General features: G+C 42.4%; 1 pseudogene; it reads left to right on the top strand.

The window, feature by feature from the left end:
• On the top strand, positions 1–23,927 carry LOC140724533 (RAC-alpha serine/threonine-protein kinase-like; annotated as a pseudogene).
• Positions 23,928–25,772: the final 1,845 nt, after the last annotated feature.

The following is a 25,772-nucleotide window of genomic DNA, read 5'->3' as shown; positions in this document are numbered from 1 at the left end:
ATGCATAATGTTGAATATTTAAAAATGTGCAAAGGCACATTTGGAAAGGTGATTCTAATTAAAGAGAAAGCTACTGGACAGTATTATGCCATGAAAATTCCGAAGATATTCCAGCAAAAGTAAGTTGTCAAAACATCATTGAATTTTAATAGATTAATAAATCCATGGAGCTTTATTAATTGTTTATGCCTAAACATTTTGTCTATAATGTAATCAACATCTCTAACTAGAAATTCAGGTTCATTATTTTCCTGTTTATTAAAATCAAACTTTTTTTTTGTAGGATGAATTAGCATGCATTACAACTGAAACCAGAGCGTTACAAAATTCCATACATCCATTTTAACTGTGAGTGCCCTTTCAAACTGTTCAGCTACATATTATTTTGCCACAGCAGTTCCCAATAAAGATCTGCGCATTCAATAAGTCTGTGGCCAACAATGTTTTCAATAAACTTTGAAAAATGTTACTCTGTTAATTTTAAAAGCAAAATAAAATATGTTTTTGAAAAGTATATTGATTTTGTTTTAGTTCAAGATTTCTGAAATTCACTTTGATTTTTGGGTTGAGTTTGATATTTGATCTTGTAGGGTCTTGCTACAAGTGGAAGTAGTTTACTGGATGTGGAAGCATGGCTATGCTGCACTCTATTTTGGGCCAGTTTTTCTGTTCAAAGTACAGTGTTGAATATTAGATAAGGTGATCTAAGCTAAAGTATGAAGCGATACAAATAACAAAATACAAAAAAAACAGATTTTTTTTTCCTTATCTGACTACAATTCTACAGAATCTCAGATTTCCTGCAATGCATAAATGAACCAGTACCTTCACCTTGTCTCTGCCCATGTTAATTTATAAAAGCACCTTTCAGTAATCATACACTCTAAGGAATAAAGTCCTATACTGTCTATAACTCCCCCTATAACTCAGTTCCTCGTTCTGACAATATCCTTCTACTTTAAATCATTTCTATACTCTTTCCAGTTTAATAGCGACTTTCCTATAGCAGGATGGCTAAAACTGAACACAGTTAAGTCCTGCTAAAGGGTTTCGGCCTGAAACGTCGACTGTACTCTTTCCCTAGATGCTACCTGGCCTGCTAAGTTCCTCCAACGTTTTGTGTGTGTGTTTTTCAAGTGCAGCCTGAGCTCCATCGCACTATGACTTCCCAACTTTTATTCTCAATACCCTGACTTACGCAGGCCAGTGTGCCAAAAACCTTCTTCACCACCCTGTCTACCTGTGACTCTACTTTCAGGGAACCATGTACTTGTACTCCAGGGTTCTTCTGTTTAACAACACTCCCCAGGACCTTCCCGTTCACTGTGAAAGCCCTACCTGGATTTAGTTTATCGAAATGCAATACCTTGCACTGAGCCAAATTAAACTCGATTTGCCATTCCTTGGCCCACTTACTCAGACAATCAAGCTCCCTTGTAATTTTTGATAATCTTCTTCTTTGTCCACTATGCCATATATTTTAGTGTCATCTGAAAACTCTTTAACCATGCTTGGTGCAAGCTTATCCAAATCATCGATATAGATGGTGGTATAGGACCTGCCTGGCTGGTGAAGGCTTTTCATTGCTATCTGATTTTAAAGGCAGAGGAGCTTGAAAAATTGTTTTTCAACTATGGTATTTTTAAACTAGTGAAACATTTTCGTCTTGTTCACTATTTTTTAAAGGCTCTGGAAGTTTCTTCTCAAACACATGATTGTTTGTGCTTTGTTATGAAATATGCAAATGGAGGGCTGGTCAGATTTCAGATTAATTTATTTATCACACGTAGATCAAAACATTCAGTGAAAGGTTTGCATTAACAACCAACACAGCCTAAGGGTGTGCTGGGAAAGCCTGTAAGAATTGCCACACATCACGGTGCCACCATAGCATGCCCACAGTGCTTGGCAGAACAACACAGAACACAGCAAGCAACAGACAAGGCAAGTCTCTTTCCTCCCTCCCACCTACCCATACACAAGGACAGTACACCGATCACAGGAACAGCCCTTAGGGCCTCCAGTCTCCAGGCTTTGACTTCTGGGCTTCCAATTAACCTTCGGTATCAACCCCCAGATTGGTCAATGAAGGGGCCCCAAAATGCAGGCCTTGGACTCCGGGCCCACTGACTCGTCAGCCCTCGTGCCTCCTGTTCACACGGATATCCGATCCTGGGACACCCTGGCATCTACTGATGGCCTTTGTTTCATGGTCAGTTTGCTGGTCTACAAGCACGGAGTGGGGACCTAGACTTCGAGTGTCATTTTTCGCCCATCCTTGGCTTTTGAACGTGGAGTGTGGAGTGGAGGTCTAGGCTCCCACCTGACCACTAACTCCTCCACATAAACCCTAAACCAAATCTGACCTCTAACTCCCCCATATTCCTGTCCCAAAACCCCAGCTTGACCTCTAACATCCCTCTCCATCCCCAAAAACAATCCCTATGAACATAATTAAGACCAAGCCACGACCTCAACTCCATCTTGACTAGAAGGAAGATAATGCCTAATTAAAAAGTGCTGTCTGGAAATAACATACTGGAGATGCTGAAGGCACATGAAATAAATATCTGTAAGTACTCATCAGGTTAAGTACGTCAGATAAAGAAACAGAATTAACCTTTCGGGCCAATGAACATACTTTATTTTAGCAGTATCTGGAAGGCTTGCTTCTCTTTGAAATTACATTTCCTTGCTTTTTTTTTAGGATGTTGGGTTTCTTTTTTGTTGCTACGTGCAGTTATTTGAACATGAACTGGTATGAATTAACACAGACAGGCAGAAAGCCCAAGGTTCAATTTGCTGACCTGCATAGTCCACCACTCACTAAGCTAAAGGTGCTTAGTAATCAGCTTTCAATAACACAGCAATGGAAGTGTCGATATATTCTGTAACTCCTTGTCACAGGAACACACCTCTTCTGAGGATCACACCCATTTCCATGGAGCAGAGATTATCTCTGCTTTGGATTATCTTCATTCCAGGGAAAGTGTGCGGTGTATTGAGATCCTAAGGAAGGAAGAGTGTCCTGCGATCTGGATGTACCATCAGTTGTCGGCTGCAGTAAAATGTAATCATGCTATTTTCGGATGTGTTGGAATGGTAAGGTAAATCTCTCTTTCTAAAATTAAACACTATCTGTTGAATAGATAATAGACAATAGACAATAGACAGTAGCTGTAGGAGTAGGCCATTTGCCCTTCTAGCCAGCACCGCCATTCACTGTGATCATGGCTGATCATACACAATCAGTACCCCGTTCCTGCCCTCTCCCCGTATCCCTTGACCCCTCTATCTATAAGAGCTGTATCTAACTCTCTCTTGAATGCATCCAGAGACTTGGCCTCCACTGCCTTCTGGGGCAGAGCATTCCACATATCCACCACTCTCTGGGTGAAAACGTTTTTCCACATCTCTGTTCTAAATGGCCTGCCCCTTATTCTTAAACTGTGGCCTCTAGTTCTGGACTCACCCATCACCGGGAACATGCTTCCTGCCTCCAGTGTGTCCAATCCCTTAATAATCTTATATGTTTCAATCAGATCCCCTCTCATCCTTCTAAATTCCAGTGTATACGAGCCCAGTTGCTCCAATCTTTCAACATATGACAGTCCCACCATTCTGGGAATTAACCTTGTGAAACTACACTACACTCCCTCAATAGCAAGAATGTCCTTCCTCAAATTTGGAGACCAAAACTGCACACAATACTCCAGGTGGGGTCTCACCAGGGCCCTGTACAGCTGCAGAAGGACCGCTTTACTCCTATATTCAATTCCTCTTGTTATAAAGGCCAGCATGCCATTAGCTTTCTTCACTGCCTGCTATACCTGCATGCTTGCTTTCATTGACTGATGTACAAGAACACCTAGATCTCGTTGTACTTCCCCTTTTCCTAACTTGACTCCATTTAGATAGTAATCTGCCCTCCTGTTCTTGCCACCAAAGTGGATAGCCTCACATTTATCCACATTAAACTGCATCTGCCATACATTTGCCCACTCAGCCAACCTGTCCAAGTCACCCTGCATTCTCATAACATCCTCCTGACATTTCACACTGCCACCCAGCTTTGTGTCACCAGCAAATTTGCTAATGTTGTTTTTAATCCCTTCATCTAAATCATTAATGTATATTGTAAACAGCTGCGGTCCCAGCACCGAACCTTGTGGTATCCGACTGGTCACAGCCTGCCATTCCGAAAGGGACCCGTTAATCGCTACTCTTTGTTTCCTGTCAGCCAGCCAATTTTCAAACCATGTCAGTACTCTGCCCTCAATACCATGTGCCCTAATTTTGCCCACTAATCTCCTATGTGGGACTTTATCAAAAGCTTTCTGGAAGTCCAGGTACACTACATCCACTGGCTCTCCCTTGTCCATTTTCATAGTTACATCCTCAAAAAACTCCAGATGATTTTCCCTTCATAAATCCATGCTGACTCAGACTGATCCTTCTACTGCTATCCAAATGTGTTGTAATTTCCTCTTTTATAATTGACTCCAGCATCTTTCCCACCACTGACGTCAGGCTAACCGGTCTATAATTCCCTGTTTTCTCTCTCCCTCCTTTCTTGAAAAGTGGGACAACATTAGCCACCCTCCAATCAGCAGAAATTGTTCCTGAATCTATAGAACATTGGAAAATGATTACCAATGCATCCACGATTTCTAGAGCCACCTCTTTAAGTACCCTGGGATGCAGACCATCAGGTCCCGGGGACTTATCAGCCTTCAGACTCAACAGTCTATCCAACACCATTTCTTCCCTAATATAAATTTCCTTCAGTTCATCCATTACCCTAGTTCCTTTGGCCACTATTACATCAGGGAGATTGTTTGTCTTCCCTAGTGAAGACATATCCAAAGTACCTGTTCAACTCGTCTGCCATTTCCTTGTTCCCCATAATAAATTCACCCGTTTCTGTCTTCAATGGTCCAATTTTGGTCTTAACCTTTTTTTGCTATTCACATACCTAAAGAAGCTTTTACTATCCTCCTTTATGTTCTTGGCTAGTTTACCTTCGTACCTCATTTTTTCTTGGCGTATTGCCTTTTTTGTTATCTTCTGTTGCTCTTTAAAAGCTTCCCAGTCCTCTGGTTTCCCGCTCATCTTTGCTCTGTTATACTTCTCTTTTATTTTTATACTGCCCTTTACTTCCCTCGTCAGCCACGGCCACCCCTTACTCCCCTTAGGATCTCTCTTCCTCTTTGGAATGAACCGATCCTGCACCTTCTGCATTATTCCCAGAAATACCTGCCATTGTTGTTCCACTGTCTTCCCTGCTAGGATATTGTTCCATTGAACTTTGGCCAGCTACTCCCTCATAGCTCCATAGTTCCCTTTGTTCAACTGTAATACTGACACATCCGATTTTCCCTTCTCCTTCTCAAATTGTAGGTTAAAACATATCATATTATGGTCACTACCTCCTAATGGTTCCTTTACCTCGAGGTCCCTGATCAAATCTGGTTCATTGCACAACACTAAATCTAGAATTGCCTTCTCCCTGGTAGGCTCCAGTACAAGTTGTTCTAAGAATCTATCTCGGAGGCACTCTACAAACTCCCTTTCTTGGGGTCCAGTACCATTCTGATTCTCCCAGTCTACCTGCTTGTTGAAATCCCCCATGACAACTGTATCATTACCTTTGCGACATGCCAATTTTAACTCTTTATTCAACTTACACCCTACATCCAGACTGCTGTTTGGGGGCCTGTAGATAACTCCCATTAGGGTCTTTCTACCCTTAGAATTTCTCAGTTCTATCCATACTGACTCTACATCCCCAGATTCTATGCCCCCCCCTTGCAAGGGACTAAATATCATTCTTCACCAACAGAGCCACCCCACCCCCTCTGCCAGTCAGTCTGTCCTTTCGATAAGATGTATATCCTCGAATATTCATTTCCCAGGCCCTGTACACCTGAAGCCATGTCTCTGTTATTCCCACAACATCGTATTTGCCAATTTCCAACTGAGCCTCAAGCTCATTTACTTTATTCCTTATACTTCGTGCATTCATATATAATGCTTTTAATTCATTACTCCCCTCTCCATTCATATCAATTCCTATTTCACTTGGCCATACTGTATGATCTCTTCTTGAGCTTTCTACTCCATTGATTCTGTTGTCCTTTTTAACTTTTCTTATTTTCACTTTCCCTTTAGCTCCATCCTTATATTTCCAGTTCATCCCCTCCCCCCCACTACTTAGTTTAAACACATCCGTGTTGCAGTGGCAAACCTGTCTGCCAGAATGCTGGTCCCCCGCCTATTAAGGTGCAACCTGTCCCTTTTGTACAATTCATCCCTACCCCAAAACAGATCCCAGTGGTCCAAGAATGTAAATCCTTGCTTCCTGCACCAGTTCCTCAGCCAGACATTCAGATCCATTATCTCCCTGTTCCTGCCCTCTCCAGCACGAGGAACTGGAAGCAAACCAGAGATAACCACCCTGGAGGTCCTGCTTTTCAGCCTTCTTCCGAGTTCTCTGAAGTCCTGCTGCAGAATGTCCTTCCTCTTCTTCCCGATGTCATTTGTGCCGACATGCACTACCACTTCCGGCTGTTCACCTTCACCCTTGAGGATTCCCTGCAATCGGTCCGTGATGTTCTGGATCCTAGCATCAGGGAGGCAACACACCATCCTTAAATCTCGCCTGTTGCCGCAGAAACCCCTTTCAGTACCTCTTACTATGGAGTCCCCTACTACCACGGCTCTTCCTGATGTCTGACTCCTTGGCTCTGCTTCTGCACCAATTTTCAGCTCACAGACCTGTCCGCCTCTCAGACTGGCAGTATCTTCAGTCCTGGCAGCTTCCAAGAGGGTGAACCTGTTTACGAGAGGTACATCCCCTGGGGTCTCCTGTACTTCAAGCATCCTTTCCTTCCTCATTGTCGCCCCCTTTCTCTCTTCTGGTATCCTCGGTGTAACGACCTCACTGTAGCTCCTGTCCAGAAAACTCTCGTTTTTGCGGATAAACCTGAGGTCATCCAGTTCTTTCTTCAGTGCTGCAACATGCTCCTTCAGAAGCTGAATCTGGACACACTTTCCACAGCTGTAGCAGCACATAGCACACTGAATCAGCTTAGCGGTCATGTCTTCACCCTCTCCAATTGTGCCTGGCGTAGTCTCCTCCCTCATTCTCCTCGCCGAAGACTCTCGAGCCAAAGACTAACACTTTTCACACCAGGCACTTCCCTCGACCAGTTATCAATCCAAATATCGAAGAACATTGAAGTCTGTGGAGCAGGTGATCCTGGAGTGAGTTGTTGTGGACTTCGGCAGTTTTAAAAAGTGAGTGGGGCCTGTCGGGATTTGTCGATGGATGTTTAAGATTGCTTGTGTTACTAGTAACTTAGTAAAGGGAAATTAAAGTGCTAGGTCAGGATGTCTCAGAGTGCTGTAAAATTACCTCAAGAGGCGATGTGATCAGCCAGAGTCGTGGTGCACCGTGGTACCAGTGAGATAGTTAGGAAGGGGGAAGAAGTCCTGCACAGTGTGTACAGGGAGTTAGGAAAGAGGCTGAAGGGCAGGATCTCCAGGGTAGTAATCTGGATTACTCCCAGTGCCATGTGCGAGTCAGGGCAGGAATAGGATGACAGTACAGATGAATGTATGGTTGAGGAACTGATGCAGGGGACAGGGTTTCAGGTTCTTGGATAATTGGAATCTTTTCTGGGGCAGGTGTGACCTGCTAGTGCTACTCAGTTGGATTTAAACTCGTTTGGCAGGGGGATGGGAACCAAAGCACCAGGTCTGAAGGTGGAGAGAGGGAGAGGAGGGACAAGTAGGAGCAAAGTAAAAGATAGGAAGGGATGGATAGTTTGAAGAATGTGTATTTTAATGCCAGGAGCATTATGGGTAAAAGTAAAAGTGATGGAACTGTGATGTCGTGGCCAATACAGAGATTTGGTGGAGAGAGGAGTAGGAATGGGTACTTAATGTCCTGGGGTTTTGATGCATAGGATCTGTGGTGAGTTGACCATTTGCATTCAGAACAGGCATGCTCATAGAAGACAGAGGTCATGGTTAAAGGGACTTATTCCATTTGGAGGTCTGTGATTAGTGGTGTTCTGCAGGGATCTGTACTGGGACCTCTGCTGTTTGTAATGTAGATAAATGACCCGGATGAAAATGTAGCTGGGTGGGTTAGTAAGTTTGCAGATGATACAAATATTGATGGTGTTTTGGAAGCCTGGCAAAGAATACAGCAGGGTATAGATCATTTGCAGACGTGGGTGGAGAAATGGCAGACGGAGTTTAGCCCAAATATGAAGTGTTGCACATGTGATAGGCCAAATGCAAAGAGCCACTGTTACAGGCTCGTGTTAACGAGCTGATGGATCTTGGGATACGTGGGCATAGCTCCCAGAAAATGGCTACACAGGCTGATAGGGTGGTTAAAAAGGCTTCTGGCATGCATGCACAAGAAGTTACGTTACTGCTTCATAAACTCTAGCTAGGCCACATCTGGACTATTGCATACAGTTCTGGTTGCTTCATTGTAGCAAAGGTGTTGAGGCTTTGGAGAGGATGCAGAAGAGATTTACTAGGATGTTACAGGCATGTGCTATAACGAGAGGTTGGACAAACATGGGTTGGGTTATTTTTCTCTGGAGTGGCGGAGGCTGAGGGGAGATCTGATAGAGGCTTATGAGATAATGAGAGGCATAGATAGGGTAGATTGCTAAAATATCTTTTTCCAAGGGTTGAAATGTCTAATACCGGAAGACATGTATTTAAGGTAAGAGGGGGTAATTTGAAAGGAGATGTGAGGGGCAAGGTTTTTTTTTTACAGAGAGTGGTGGGTGCCTGGATTACCCTGTCTGGGGTGGTGTTAGAAGCAGAAAGTTTAGAGACTTTTGTATGGGTCATACCTCCCCCAGAAGAGATCCTAATGATCCAAGACCCTGAAGCACTGCCCCTTGCACCAGCCTCTCAGTCACGTATATGTCTGCCAAATCATCCTGTTTCTACCCTCAATGGCGCATGGCACAGACAGCAATCCAGAAATTACTACTCTGGAGGTCTTGCTTCTCAGCTTTCTGCCCAGCTCTCTAAATTCTCTCTTTAGAACCTCTTTGCTTTTCCTTCCTATGTCATTGGTACCAATATGTACCAAGACATCTGGCTGCTCCTCTTCACCCTCCAAAATTCTGTGAACGCGATCTAAAACATCCCTGACCCTGGCACCTGGGAGGCAACGTGTGATCCAAGTGTCCCATTCACGTCCACAGAATTTCCTGTCTGCTCCTCTGACCAATGAATCGCCTATCGCTAGCTCTCCCCTCTTCTCCCCCTTTCCCTTCTGCACCACGGACCTGTGATCAGTGTCAGTAACCATGTCATCCTCCACAACAGTACCCAAAACGGTGTATTTATTATTGAGTGGATGGCCACAGGGGTGCCCTGCACTAACTGCCTATTCACCTTCCCATTCCTTCTCCTGACAGTCACCCAGCTACTCACCTCCTGCAACTTTGGGGTGACTACTTCCCTCTAACTCTGATCAATTATCCCCTCTCTCCCGTACAAGCCGAAGGTCATCCAGCGGCTGCTCCAGATCCCTAACGCGATCTTCAAGGAGCTGTAGCCGGATGCACTTCAGGCAGATATTGTTGGCTGGGAGGCTCTGGGTCACCCAGGACTTCAACGTCAGGCATGATGAACACACAAGGGTGGTGCCTTTGATCTTGCTGCCTGCCTTAATGAAGCAGAGTCTGTGGGGGGGGGGGCTGGTTTTCCTGATCTGCTGCACAATTCAGAACTCTGCAGTTTCCAGTGGTCAGAGCGGTTGCCATACCCGGCGATGATGCACCCAGAAAGGGATGCATCATGGTTTCAGGAAATGTGTCTTGTGGATCACTCACTTGAGCTCCACCCACCTGCCTTCCAGTGGAGGAGGAATCCTGAGTTGGGGGGAGCGTGGGTGGGGAGGAGGTTTCTTAGTCAGCCTCTGTCTCCAAGGATCCGTCTTTGAAATATCCTGGCACAGCTGGGAGACCGAGCGATGGAAGGGATCTCTGGCTCAGCTTAGGACTTAGGATGTGATGAAAACTCCACAGTTCTTCTGCAACTCATGCCTTTTGACCTTGTTTACTGATTAACATGTATTCCATCAATTTTTTGACTAAAGAAATCGACATAGGTATATAACCACAGCTCAACTGGCTGCAAAACTAATAATCACTGACTACTGTCTAATAATTAACCTATTTCCAAGTCTACAGTAGATGCAATCTCATTGGCTCATCGCTCAGCCTTGGATCACCTGGACAATAGCATTCAACACAATCATACCCTCAGTTTTAATCAACAAGCTCCAAAGCCTGGGCCTTTGTATCTCGCTCTGCAGCTGGATCCTTGACTTTCTCACCAGGAGACAACAGTCTGTGCTGATCGGAAATAACACCTCTGCCTCACTGATAATTATCACTGGCACACCTCAAGGATATGGGCTTGGCCCACTGCTCATTCTCTCTACACCCTTGACCATGTGGCAAGGCACATGTGACAAGAGTCCTCGACGAGGATGGCTTGGACCCAAATGCTGGAGGCTAGGGTCAAGACACGGTTTCAAACTGGATCGAGAATCGGAGCACAAAACAAACACAAGACAAAATCATGAGCAGGTTTACAACTGAACACCAAACCTCAGTTCAGGTGCTCCTTAAAATGCTCAATCCTTGGCACCCAAAACATAATTGCCACTTAGTGGGACTGTCCTGAATTTTTAAAGGGGCCATGACAACTACCCATACTCCAGGCAGTTAGAGTGTCTGAACCTCGGAAGCTGGCGTGGATGGGTGTGTGTTGTAACAGCACAGCTCAAACCCCAGCTATAAACTTGCTGATGACACAACTGTTGTTGGCAGAATTTCAGATGCTGACAAGGAGGCAGACAGGCACGAGATAGATCAGCCGGTTGAGTGATGTGGCAACAACAATCTTGCAGTTAATGTCAGTAAGACCAAGGAATTGATTGTGGACTTCAGGAAGGGTGAGTTGAGGAAAGGGTGAGCAGTTTCAAGTTCCTGTGTGTCTCTGGAGATCCTGGGTGGAATGTATTAATACAATTACATTGAAGACAAGGCAGCAGGTCCATTTCAACAGGAGTTTAAGGAGACCTGGTATGTCACTGAAGACTCTCGCACATTTCTAAGGGTGCACCATGCAGAGCTCTGTAACTGGTTGCATCACCATCTGGTACGGAGGGGCCACTGCACAGGACTGGAAAAAGCTGCAGAAAGTTGTAAACATAGCCAAGTGTTTTATGGTCACGCACCTCGCCAGCTTCAATTACTCCTTCAAAAGATGGTGCCTCAAGAAGATAGTGTCCATCATCACCCAGGGCATGCCCTCTTCTCATTTCTACATCACAAAAAAGGTATAGGAGCCTGAAGTGACACACTCAACATTTCACGAACAAACTTCTTCCCCTTTGCCATCAAATTTCTGAATGGATAGTGAATCCATGAACACCACCTCACTATCTTTTCTTCTCTTTTCGCACTGCTTACTTGATTTAATTTGTTTATGTATACTTCTTTTTGTAACTGATAATTTAGAATTGTTATGTATTGCAGTGTACTGCTCCCACAATTCAGTAACGGATGCCAATGAAATTAAAGCTGATTCTGTTTTAAAATGGCTTTTCATCAGGGCTAAATACCAGTGCTCTTCATTGTGATGTGATCATCTGTGCAAGAACCTCCACATTCCACAAGGATCACCTTCAAATATACCGGGGGTTCCCAACCTTTTATGTTCCACGGACCGATGCCATTAAGCAAGGGGTCTGTGGAGCCCAGGTTGGAAACCCCTGAAATAAACTACAGGTCTTGTGTTTCTTTTATCTTTCATAATGGCTCTTCTTTCCATTTAGAATAAATAGGTGCCTCTTTCTTGATCTCTTGCCCATGTTTTGGTATTATACTCTCAATGTAATCTGGTCAGTATGTTGCACAGCCTTAACCTTCCTCCTGCTGCCTTGCCTTGATTTGTTTTTGTTTTTCTTCTTTATCGTGTCATTTTTTGTTTGCACAAGAAATTTGATAATGCTGTGGAAAGAGACACAAGAGGAAGTACAGTTGCTGGAATCTGGAGCGAAAATAAACTGCTGGACAAACTCAGTGGGCCAAAGAGCATCAATGGAGGCAGAGACGTGGTTATATTTTGAGCCAAGACCCTTCACAGGATTATATAAACATATATGTAATATAATTACTATGAAAGAAGTTGCAACCCATTTTCAGTTGGTTACTTGTTCAGTTCGGCCACATATTTATTTACCAGTGCTGCAGTAATTTCACAACACGCAGGTGACCCATTGCTCCAAAAACACTATCCAGGACATCCATCATCACCATTGCATTATTTGAGCTGTTTCAGCAAGGGTTTCCAGATCGTTTGGGGCTCTCTTAAAAACTGCAGATGGTACCACAAGTTTTTTTTTTGTAGTCATTGAAGTAGAGGGATATCAAGCAGGGAGAATGCTAATCTGCAGATTTGGCAGGGTCACTGGGAGTTCACCATGCAACAGGTGTTGTGGTCAATGTTGTCTGGTGAAAATTTGGCAAATGACAGATTGAATGTTATGGGCTGTGTAGCAGGTAATTAACGTGGCAAATAGAAAGTTGACATCTGTGGCGAAGGTGTAGAGAGTAAGGGTGAGCGAAACTTGAGATGATATTACTGGCCACATCTCTGTGTAGCTTTGATTTATTTTATTTTAAAGCAGGATATCCTTTATTCAGAATCTGTATGGGAAAGGTTCATTAAGCTGACTATTGGAGAAAGGGTTTAGTCCTGGCGGAAAGATTGAGTAGGATGGGTTTGTAATGTTTGGAGTTTGGGAGAGTGATGCACCATCAATAACTCATGCTGAGACTTAGGAAGTGAGATATCGGCTTTTATTGATTGGAAGAACAAACAACACTACATCCTGGGAAAATGAGGGAGAGCAGCAGACCACAGTCGCCTTTATACAGGGGTCTGTGGGAGGAGCCACAGGAGCAGTCAGCAGGGTCTGTGGGAGGAGCCACAGGAGCAGTCAGACAGGTATATCTAGTTCACCACAGAGAGTGAGAGGCTTGATAGGGTCAATAATGAGATGATACTTCACTTGATGAAGAAAACAGAACTGGGACCCCCCCCCCATCTTAAAATAGACATTTGATCGTTTAAGAGCAAGTTCAGGGGGAATTTCTTATTGTGGATTGTAAAAATCTGGGGGTTTCTACCCAGGAGCACTAACAATACTGAGTCTTTAAGTATCTTCAACATTATACTTGAGTTTTGGACCACAGGGGATTTGAGGTTTGTGGGCTTTTGGTGTGAAAACGGAGTTAAGGTCAAAGATCACATCAGCCTTGATCTTGCGAAAGAGCAGAACGCTTAACAGCCATATGGCTTACTCATGTTGCACTCTGTTGATAGTTGAATGTGTTAGATTGTCCTGAGGCTGTGAGCTGCTGTACAAATCCTTTAGGATTGAACATGTGATGGGAATTAGTTTTAGAATATATTTCAAACATCCATTCAACTTCCTTAAATAATTTGTCAAATTTTCCTTTGTAAATACCAACTTACTTAGTTCTCATCTTTTATACTTCCTCATCTTTTAACCATGGGACTTTACTAGACTCGAGGTTCATTTTGAACAGACCACCCCGGAAAGAAGTATCACTTCTGTAACTCTTTGAGATTTTCTGGTTTTTAAAAAAATTTCTCCCACATTTGAAATACTTTCCTGTTATCGATGGCTGGGATGTTTTAGAAGATTTGGTTGAAGGAAAGGACCTGCCAGGATTTTGCCCTGTGGTGCATTACATAACTTCTCAAAACTTCTTCACTGTGCACAACCTTGACTCAATTTCAAAAATAAACAGATTTCCTACACTTCTTTTGTACCACTTAAAAGTGGCATTATTGAAACGATATCAGTTTTTAGACTAACTTTGAAGTATTTACGTTTGTACAGGCACAGGGATAGGACAGGTTTAGAGTGACATGGGCCAGACACAGGCCGGTGCAACTTAGAGCAAGTAGGCTGCTTGGTCAGAATAAAATGAGGAAAATTTAACAGATTTTGAGTCTCACTTGTATAATATCAATTTATTTAATTCTCCAGGGAGATAATTTGATAAAAGATGTATCCCTTGATTTTAAGTTAAGAAATTTTTATAAATTTGGACTGTTGGTTTGAACTTAAAACATAATTATTATAATTGCAAAATTCAAATGTACAGGTAATAAAACTGAACGTTCAGTAATGTTTCCTTCCACCTTGTTTAAAGTCCAAGCAGTTCTGAATGCTTCATTTATAATTATCTGAAATATAGATAAAAATCCATTATGAAGGTGGGTAGAAGCTAACCATAAAGAGATTACTGGGGTGCTTAGGGAAAAGAAAGTTGTTTTCAAAGCATGGAGTTTGTTCAGATGAAGAAGTTTCTGCTGACATGACTATTTACAATTCAGAAGTTTACTGAAACTTTTGGAATTTTCTGATGGCTAACCCTTAAGCTTAAAAGGTAGATATATTCCTTGTATTAGTCATCTTTTGACTTGGCTACTGGAAGGTTGAGTAGTAGCCTCTGTTTACACAGTTGTTATATAGTTGTTTTTAGCTGCATGCTGGAATTTGGTTAGGGGCCTGGTAGTATCTTAGAAATGTGAGCTTCTGCTTATCAAAGACTTCAATATTTATAGCTGCCTTGGTTTCTCTTGTAAGTTACGTTAAACAGCTGCCCATTATTGTCCGTGTGATAGCCCTGTGTCACTTTTACAGACTTTAGCTTTCTTCATATTGTTTTAGAATAAGGCCACAAATGGGGATGTGGTGTGGGCATTCTGCAGATACCATCAGACTTCCTTTATTTTTGCAGCTGAGTTATTTAAAGAGCAACAGGTGATTTTATTTTACTTTTATTGATGCCACCTCCATAAAATGTGTAAAAACTGAAGATGTTGGGGGAACTGAAAACAACTTCACACATTCCACCTTCCCCTTCCAATAAATGCCTTAGAGGTCTGTGGTTTGTCCCAGATTTTTGGGCCGGAGTGGGGCTCAGGAACTCGGGATTTGCACTGATGCTGGAAGTGTGCATGACTGGACCACAGGAGAGGACTGTGACTTCATTGCTGGAGAGGGGCAAAAAAGGCAGCTGTCCTGTGCATTAAGGTTGAACATTGATAACCTTAGAGGGTGGTAAGATGGAAAGTGACAGTTGTTAAGTACGACTAGAAATTAAAAGGTGAGCACATGGTTGTGATGATGAGAACCAATAGTCAACGTTGAAGCTAAGGAAGTATGTGGCAACATCATTATAACGTGACTGACTACCTGCCCAGCGTTTTATCCCAATGCATCCTGTGTCTCATATGATGATCCAAGTGCCCTTGATCCTGGTAGCTGTAAATGATGGAAGATTTCTTGCATTCTTCCTCCATTAACCACTTTAATCTGGATTGGTAGAAAAGTTGTGGCTCCTTTCCCTTGCTCTAGTTGATCTCTGAGGAAGCAAGGATGAAGAACATGTAACCATATAATAACTGCCCCTGTTAGTAAAGATTAGCGAGTACACTGTGGACCAGAACATAATGCTCAATATGAACCTTGGGAAAGGAAACCCTAAAAACGTTTAGTATGTGTCTATTAAACACACTACGTTCAGTGGTATTTAATGCCTCCAGTATGCAATAGCAGACTCTTCCCCCAAGCCACTTAAGAAGAAGGTGCTGGTTACCGCTGAAACCTGTGTTTATATTTAAACAGTACTTATTTTAAAAATGAGAGTTTACTTTCATCATATTCAGGTGGCTTTTGTCAATTATAACCACTTTCAGAATTTGGATTTTTTAAATATTCCACATCTTACTGCAGTGGCAGTGCAATCGCTCGAGTTGAGTGCAATGTTCTCCTAAGGGGTTGCCCTAATTGAGAATGCATGTATGTGACTTTGTTTAACATGGGAAGGCTGATTCTCGAGCAGCTACTTCATGGTCCTTGACCAGTCAAGGTCACGGTCCAGCAGCATGAAGTGCACACGCCTGGGGACCCTTCCCTGCTGCAGCCAACCTCCACTTTCACTGCCGTTGTAATATGTCATCATCGTCCGCCAGCTCCACCACTGGGGCCTTGGTTGGATCGCTCTTTGTCTCGTTCCTCCCCCTTGACTTTACCTCCATGAGAGGCCCTACCTCCAGACGGCATTGCTCCTGGGATCTGAGGAACTCACAAGCCTCTCTACCACAAGAACGTGACGATCCTCGGAGAAGATTTCACTGTATGAAGGTGCACTGCCCGGTTTCTGTGCCGCCTTCTGACCCAGTTTGTGGTACATCCAGTGAGGGTGTCGTGTGAAGACTTTTGACCAAGTTGAAGCAGTGCAGTACAATGTAATAGCTGCCCCTGCCAGTGAAGGTTAGTCAGTACACTGTGGACCAGGGACCTTATGTGGGGATTTGAGAAGCTGTGAAATGACAGCTGTAGAACTTGTAACAAAATGCGCTGTGACTCAGTATTCCAGCACCTGAAAATGGAGGAAGGGAAAGCTTACTGCTGGTTGAGGCTTTTAATCAACTATAACCTACATGTAAGTTCTAACATGATTGCTAAGGTTTCAGATTCATCGATGAGGTCATCAGGCATTTCGGCTCCAGTGTGATAGCTTCTGAGCAGTAAAACGTCCTGATTAGTCTTCTGAGTTGATCAGCGCTGCTCCTGGAATTCTGGCAGGCAAGCAGCTGTGTTTCTCCTCTACATATATGGGGCAGCTGTACAGCCAGCTGCCACTACACTTGAATCATACAGGCAGAAGCTGCTGTAAATAGACCTGCCTGGAAGTAACATAATACCTGCTCAGATTCCTGCCGGTAGATACGTTCTGCGTTTCTGCTGAATCCTTATTAAGAATTAAAAACATTTACGAAATGATCATTGACTGCTTGGTGGCAATCTCAGAAAATCTACCTCAGGTATGAAACAGAAATTCTTAAATTTTTCTTAATAAATGGGAGTCAATTACTGATATATAAAAAAAACCAAGATTTTAAACTTAGGGTATTACATCAAAGTGCAAACAGTTTCTGACTATTAATTAGAAAGGTCAGATGATTAATTATACTGAAAACTGAAGTGATCTTTATACTTGCTAAACTTGCATTTTTTGAACTAGTTGGTAGTTTTATTGCTTTATGAATTGATAATGAGGAAGGACATTTTTTCAGCAGTCCACTGTTTCTGTATTTAATGATGAAACCTCTCCAAAGAACATATAAAATCAGAGCAGAAGTTGGCTATACATTCATATATGTTCATATATGTTGAACATGCCCGTCTCCCCATTAAAGATCATGAGTACCGGTAATTTGATTTTAGCCTCAACCCCACTCTTGTGCCTATTCACAATAGCATGGACTTCCCTGTAGTCCTAAAATCTCTTTCATTCATTCCATAGCTCCATATTGATATAAAGATCATTTCCAGGAATGGTTTCTCTGCACTTTTACCACCAGAATCTTTAAAAACTGGTCTTTGGGCTCCTCCTGTCATCAGTTGTGTGTCATCTAACTTCAACATCAGCTGCAAAGTTGATATCAATTTCAGATCTCTGCACACGTCGTGCATGCGAACATTAAAGATACATGGGCAGAAGCAGGAGTGGGCTAGTCAGTCCCTGGAGCTTGGTCCACCATTCCATATGACTGTGGCCAGTCTGCCCCATTCCTCTTCATCACAATTTCTCCATAGTCCTCAATTCCCTGATCTTTCAAAATCCCCAGTGATCAAACCTTTACAATTCCACAGGTAAGAGAAGCCCAGAGATTTAGCATGATCGTACACACCTCAGTTTGAAATACTTGCTGCTCGTTATGCCGCTGCTGTTTAGGGCAGTAATGAAGGTCCTCCGTCTCTGGCAGTGTTCAGACCTTCCTTCAACATGTCAGTAGCTTTCTCTCAGTGTTCACTACCGTCAGATATGCAGATGTAGAAGGATTCGGTAACAGTTTTATTTTACCAGTCAGGGTTGTAGCCCTGAGCTGAACCCCTGAACCTGGAGGAATGCTGGACCAGTCCTAGTCTGGCCTCTACCCTTGGACCTGTTTGGCATGAGAGCCAAAGCATAAATCCCTGATCCCAGCCAACTTCATCTCTGGGTTATTGTGGCACGCAAGCCTTCAGACCACAACAAAGTTGTGGCCCTCTTGGAGGCAGTTTGAAATGATCACCCTCTAATCTTTTAGTTATGTCTGACTATGGTTTAGTGACAGGGCTGTGGAGGATTTCGAGGTTAGACCAGAGTTGAGGCCTCCGCTCTGCATTCTGTGTTCAACATTTGAAGGCCAGTGAGGAGGGATATCCTCAGTTTGGACTTCCCCTCTGTGCTCAAAGACCAGTAATGTGGACATCAGACAGAGAACATCCGGAGTCCAGGCCTCCATCCCATGCTTGATGTGGATAAGTGACAAAAGTGCCCGTGGATATTGGGCTGTCCCAGGTCAGGTGGTCCCAAGAGGCACAAGGACAATGAGTCATGGTGGAATCTGAGTGTTAATACCAAAGATCGAAGCCCAAAGCTCAATCAGGCTCAATTCTATTTTTTTCAATAAATGCCAATATGCCTTTTAACTTGCTGTTCTTGTCTGCTATCATTGAGAGCTGTGAATAAGATCAACTACATCCCTCTTCAATTCACTCATAAAATCTTTCTCCATTTAGACAATAGTCTGCCTTTGGACTCCTCTTACCAAAGTGTATGACCTTGCCCTTTCCCCCGGTGAAATTTTGCTGTTTTTGTCTGCTCATTCAACCTATTGATATTCCTGTGCGAAATCCAATTGTTCTCATTACAGCATTTCCTCCCACTTATTTTGTGTCATCAGCAAACTGGGGTACCTTATAATCTGCCTCCTGCTCCAATTTATTAGTATAAATAATAAATATTTGAGGAACACTCCACTGTTCACTTCCTACCAACCTGAATAGAGCCTGTTTATTCTGACACTTCTATGTGATAACCAGTCTTCCTTCTATGTTTACTCATTTTTCTCAATACCATGAGCTCTTGTCGAATACCTTCTGAAAATTACATCAACAGATTCTTCTTTGTTGACTCCCTGTGCTGCATCACCACAGAGCTGTAGCAAATTTGTCAAACATAATTTTTATAATTCTGTACTTGACTTGCTATGCTGGTTTTCCACCCGATCCCTTAAGTGCCTATTTTGTTACGTTGTTTATCCGATATCCACCCACCTTCACTCCTGCTGCTGGACACTACTGAAGCTACCCAATGACCCTGTGATTTCCCTGACATTTTCTGCCCAGGTTCTTTGAACTCCAGTTAACATTTTGGGATAGTTGTTAAATGAGGGTTTTACATATATTTAATTCATTGAACTTGAGTATGTTATAGAATCATAGAGTATTATGGCAAGGAAACAGGCCCTTTGGCCCAATGAGTCCCTGCTAGTCCCAGTTGCCTGTGTTTGGCCCATAACCCTTCAACCCTTCCTCCTCTCCATGTACCTATCCAAAACCACTTTACTACCTGAAGGTGAAGTACCGAATTGGATTAGGCTTTGTGGGAGAAGACGAAGAGTGGTAGTAGATGGGTGCCTGTCTGACTGTAGGCCTGTGACTGTTGGAGTGCCCCAGTGATTGGTGCTGGGCCCATTGTGGTTTGGATGATTAACTGGATCAGCAAATATGTGGATGACAACAAAACTGGGGGTGTAGTGTACAGTGCTGAAGACTGTCATGGCTTACAGCGTGATCTAGACCAGCTTGGAAAATGGGCTGAAAAATAGCAGATGGAATTTAAGGCAGACAAGTGCGAGGTCTTGCCCTTCAGTAGGGACGGTCTTACACTGTGAATGGTAGGGCATTGAGGAGTGCGGTAGAACAAAGGAATCTGGGAATACAAGTACATAATTCATTGAAAATGGCATCACAGGTAGATAATGTCATAAAGAAAGCTCTTGGCACATTGGCCTTCATAAATCAAAGTACTGAGTATAGGAAATGGGATGCTATGTTGAAGTTGTATAAGACACTGTTGAGGCCTAATTTGGAGTATTGAGTGCAGTTTTAGTCACCTAGCTACAGGAAAGATTTAAGTAAACGTGAAAGAGTACAGAGAACACTTACAAGGATGTTGCCGAGTCTGGAGGACCTGAGTTATAAGGAAAGATTGAATAGGTTATGACCTTTTTCCTTGGAATGTAGAAGATTGAGAGGGAAATTGTTAGAAGTATACAAGATTATGAGGGTGTAGATAGGGTAAATGCAAGCAGGCTTTTTCCACTGAGGATGGGTAGGACAATAAGCTAAGTCATTGGTTAAGGGTGAAGGGTGAAAAGTTTACGGGGAACATGAGGGGAAACTTCTTCACTCAGAGGGTCATGGGAGTGTGGAATGAACTGGAAGCACAAGTGGTCCATGCGAGCTTGATTTCAACATTTAAAAGAAGTTTGGACAGGTACATGGATGGGAGGGATGTGCAGGGATGTGGTCCTGGTGCTGGTCAATGGGAGCAGGCAGTTTTAATGGTTTGGCACAGACTGGATAGGCCAAAGGGATCTGTTTCTGTGCTGTACTTTTCTGTGACTATCTGACTTTTAAATGTTACAATTGTACATGCCTCAACCACTTCCTCTGGCACCTCATTCCAGGTATTTGCTACCCTCTGTTTAAAGTAGTTACCTCTCTGGTGTCATTTAAAACCCTCTCCTCTTACACTGTATCTGTGCCTTCTTGTTTGGACTCCACAGCCTTGGAGAAAACTATGACTGTCCATCATATGCATAACCCTCATGATTTTATAAACTCTGGTGAGGTCATCTCTCATTTTCTATGTTCCAAGGAATAAAGATACAGTACTGTATTTGTCAACGTGGAGCAGAGAGCAAGCTTGTAAATCTGGTATGAGCAAAGGACGCTGGAAATGGCGAAGGTGGTCCTCCACGGGAGGGATGTGGGACAGGTGGCAGAGAAGGAGTGCCAAGAGCAGTGGATGGTGAGGGGGCAGACACACCCAGCTTTGAGACACCAGGCAAGGTCATCTGATTCCAAACAATTGGTTTAATAATCATTACAGAATGTTTCTCTGGTGATTCCTGCTCCCTCCCTTCCCCTTTTCTCAACTATAATTCCCCTTTCCTTGCCTCCTTGCCACTCTCAGTCCACAAAAGAGACCCATACCAGGATCAGGTTTGTCATTACTCACATAGGCCGTGAGGTTTTTCTTGCGGCAGCAGTAGAAAGCAAAACATAAATTTGCTACAGCTGTGCAAAGGCCTTAAGCACCCAAGCTATGTATGTGCCTAAGACGTTTGCAGAGCACTGCACAACATGTCCAACCAGTCCCTATAACTCAGGCCTCTAGTCCAGGCAGCATCCTCCTAAATCTTTTCTGCACCATCACCAGCTTGACAGTGTCTTTAATAAGTATTCGGTATATTCTAGAGTTGGAATGATTGAAAAAAAGATAGAATATGTTTTAAATATGAATAAGGCTGTATTTGTAGAGCATGGAATAAAGTTTAACTAACTAACAACATGCAAATTGCTTATTTTCTTACCAACGGAAGTTGCACTGAGTCTAGTGATCTACATTTCACTGGATTACTCTTTCTTTCTTGTCAAACGCTTGTCCTGAGAATGAGTGACCCCCTTTAAAGTTGACAGTAATCAAAAATTAATTGTTAATGACTTTCGGTGAGGCACGAGGCAAGATGGCAGCACAGCACTGAGCGCTGACATATAACCCTCCTTTTTCACGTTCTTTAGGGCTCATAGACGGTCTTAATACAAGTTAAACAATAATCATCTTCTATCTAGGGGGAAACCATTCACTAACAGAACTTGGGAGGATAAAGGTATTTTTACTCTTCAAGATATTAATGGGGCAAGTACTACCCTTAGCTTTCAAGAACTGGTATCTAGATATAATATTGATAAACACTCTCTTTTCTTCTACTTTAGAGTAAGATCAGTGTGTAAAGCCTACGGGGTTCCCTGGGGATCAGATTTAAAGGACTATCCATTTTAAGTTGGATACAGAGTGCTCCAAGACAGATAGTGTCATATATCTATGATAAATTAAACTCCCAGAATTATATGTCCACATCAGGAATGAAAGCCTGGGATAGGGACATATCTGAATTGGGACAAGACTTAGACTGGGATGCGATTTGGGATAATGCTGCCAGTGCTTCGAAAAACCCGAATCATCGGTATATACACTTGAAATTTTGTCATAGAGCATATCTAACACCGAGAATTGACATCAAATGTGACTGGTTCCTGACCCATATTTCTCATTTTGCCCCCACAGAACTGTTGGCTCTTTTATACATGTTGTATGGGAATGTCCAGGGGTTTTTGGTTTGTGGGAGAAGGTTATCAGTACTCTTACAGAACTAACGGGGGTATAATTACCAATGGACCCCACTGTACATCTCCTAAATGATGACTCCCACCTTTCCCTTATGGGAAAAACACACAAAGTCTGGCTGCAGGCCTGACTGCAGCTAAGAAGATTGTAGTCCAGTGTTGGAAACCTCCTCATGATATTTCAAGTACTCACTGGCTTCAGAGCTTTTTGGACATTTCTTACCTGGAATTATCATCAGCAAGAGTAAATGATGCACGACCAAACTCAATCTTAATGTGGACAAATTTGATATCTAACTTAAAAGATCTTTTGTTAAAATAGGAATGCTCTGTCTGTGTATGCATTACTATTCAGTTGGTTGGTGGAGGGGGGGAGGGGTGGAGAGGGGGTGGGGATGAGGATGAGGGGTGGAGAGGGGGATGGCAATGAGGGTTGAGGGGTGGCTGGCTTAAACAGTCAAAATGTAATCGGCAACTGGTTGTAATGAATGTAATTTGTTGGTGTTGCAATAAAAATTAGTTATAAAAAATTAGTTGTTGATTTTGTTTTATTATCTATTCTGAATGATGGATACTTTGGGTATCTTGGGAAATTTTCATTCCTCAGTCTTGATGCTGAAACAGCTGATCTGGCTGCTGTTTGCAGGTTTGATTCCTCTGTTTCTGATGCTGAAATAGTGATTGCATTTCAGAATCTGAATTCAAATAGAACTCTACTTGTTCGATAATTCTATAACTATTAGCACATTTACAATTTTGGATAATGACGGTGAACAGACTAGAGACACTAGACACTAGACACTAGAATACTACTGCACAGTACACTACACACTACAGCAACAGCCTTCGATGTTGTGCCGACCCATATAATCCTTATAAAAAGTACTAAACCCACACTACCCCATAACCCTCTATTTTTCTTTCATCCATGTGCCTGTCCAAGAGGCTCTTAAATACCCCTAATGTTTTAGCCTCCACCACCATCCCTGACCATCATTCCAGGCACCCACAACCCTCTGTGTAAAAAACTTACCCCTGATGTCTCCCCTAAACTTCCCTCCCTTAACTTTGTACATATGCCCTCTGGTGTTTGCTATTCATGCCCTGGAAAACGGGTACTGGCTATCCACCTTATCTATGCCTCATAATCTTGTAGACCTCTACCAAGTCCCCTCTCATTCTTCTGCGGTCCAAAGAGAAAAGTCCCAGCTCTGCTAACCTTGCCTCATAAGACTTGTTTTCCATTTAGGCAACATCCTGCTAAATCTCCTCTGCACCCTCTCCATAGCTTCCACAATGGTGGGGATTTGGAGGTAGGATGTATGAAGTGATGTGCGGCTGCGTTCCCTCCTACAGCCAGGACCACGAAAGGTTGTTTGGGTTTATTCTTATGGAGGAGATCAGATTTCCATGTACTCTGTCACCAGAAGCCAAATCTCTCCTCTCTGGGTTAATGAAAAATGATCCTAAACAAAGATGTGTGTTATCTTTTAGGGATTTAACACCTACACAATTATAAACAATCCTACTATGAATTCTTCTACAATTAATCTGAGCAATTGTTGCACATAGGGAGAGGTGAAGATATGATTACAAAATAATTAAATTTAACTTTAATACTTTGTTTATGCCTCGAGCAACACACATATTTGAAGCAATGTGTAAATATATGATTCCTGGCAGAAAATGCCGCTTAAACCAAGGACCCATACTAATGCTTAGAAGAAAACCACTTAGCTGGCCAATTTCTTTTCCTTCCAACAACATCAACAAAATAGATTAGGAGGCCACACGCACAAAAATGCTGGAGGAACTAAGCAGGCCTCGAGTTCCTTCAGCATTTTTTGTGTTGCTCAAGATTTACAGCATCTGCAGAATCTCTTGTGTCTCAGATTAGGCCAACAACCATTGTTTTATGGGATTGTTTTAGCACTTTGATCATTCTCTTTTCCTCTATAACAGCTGATTACACTTGGAATGTCCAAGGGCTGCAAGGAATGCATTTTTTGAGAAGAAGCAAGTAAAAGCAATTTTTTTTAAAAAGCAATGCACCAGAAATTGTTAACACTTCATTAGTTTGTCTTGCTAAATTTATTTCTAATTCCTTTCATATGTAAAATAGTGATATTTCATGTTATTTCTTTTTTGTATTTGTAGAGAATTCCTGATCAGGCATAACAATAAATCACTTAGCAATTTGTTAATTATTTGTATTATTGGTCAGTATATTGTTTTATACGGCAAGTTTAATCAAAATGTCTTTGTGTAAGGGAGTAAGTTATTTATTTCTGAATTTTCACTAATTGATGAATTGGGCTGAGCAAACAGATTATATTGATTGTATCTCATTAGCACATTCTCAGAGGTATTCCCAGAAAGGCAATAAATTGGACTTGGTAAAGACCTTGAAAATACTGCAAACACATTACCCTGGTATGGTTGTTGTGAATTCTACATGATAGAGCAACACCTGGTAAGATAAAAATAGCTCTGGAAATTGCTGAGTAAATTTGATTCGCTGTTACACTGTAAAAAATGCTGGAGGTTTGTTAAACAAAAACATAATTTGCAAAATACCAAGCAGGCCAGGCAGCATCCGTGAAGATAAAAATAGTGATATTCCAAAATAATGACCTTTTAACTCAACTGCTATTTTCCTTGAGGGAAGTCCACTTCAAAGTTCAGCTCCCCTGATGCAATTCCTGCTTGTTACCGAAACTCTAACTCTAAAAATTTGTCTCCGAAGTTTAATTTTGTTTCTCTCTCCATGGATGTTGCTGAGCTGCTGTGTGATTGCCAGCATTTCAGGAGGTTAATTATTAGCTGTGCCTGCTTGGCTGTCATCTCTGGGCCAAGAGAGTGAGAGATCAAATTATGCTTCAGAACGTCAGCACCAGTACAGTACTTGAATTTAGGTTGACATTTGTGTAGTTCTCAAAGCATGCCACTTTGATAGTGCTGTATGCAGAGTAAGGCAGAATGTCCATTTTGATGTTTCTAATGGGGAACCATAAAGGTGAGCTGACATTTTTTTAGTGTTCTGGCCTGAATTCCTTTCCAAGTCCACAGATACAACATGAAATCTGAATAACTTAGTTACTTTAATGCTGATACACAATAACAATGATCATAAAAATAAGAGATCTACAATGATTAATGTGATTATAGCAATATACAGGAATGCTTCAAATATTGGTTTACATATTTCAACTATCAAGAATCTTAATTTACATCAAATTTAATAACATCTTTGTCAAATTGTATCTCTGCTTTCACCTCTGGCCATGCAGTTCATATTTGGATAGAACTAAATTTAGCTCAGTTTTGTTTCTATGTGACTTTCAACTGATTTGACGTTTTACTA

Source organism: Hemitrygon akajei, chromosome 3 (assembly GCF_048418815.1).
Source record: "Hemitrygon akajei chromosome 3, sHemAka1.3, whole genome shotgun sequence".
Lineage (NCBI taxonomy): Eukaryota > Metazoa > Chordata > Chondrichthyes > Myliobatiformes > Dasyatidae > Hemitrygon > Hemitrygon akajei.
The sequence above is the reverse complement of the archived record's forward strand: the minus strand, read 5'-3'. Positions and strand labels throughout refer to the sequence as shown.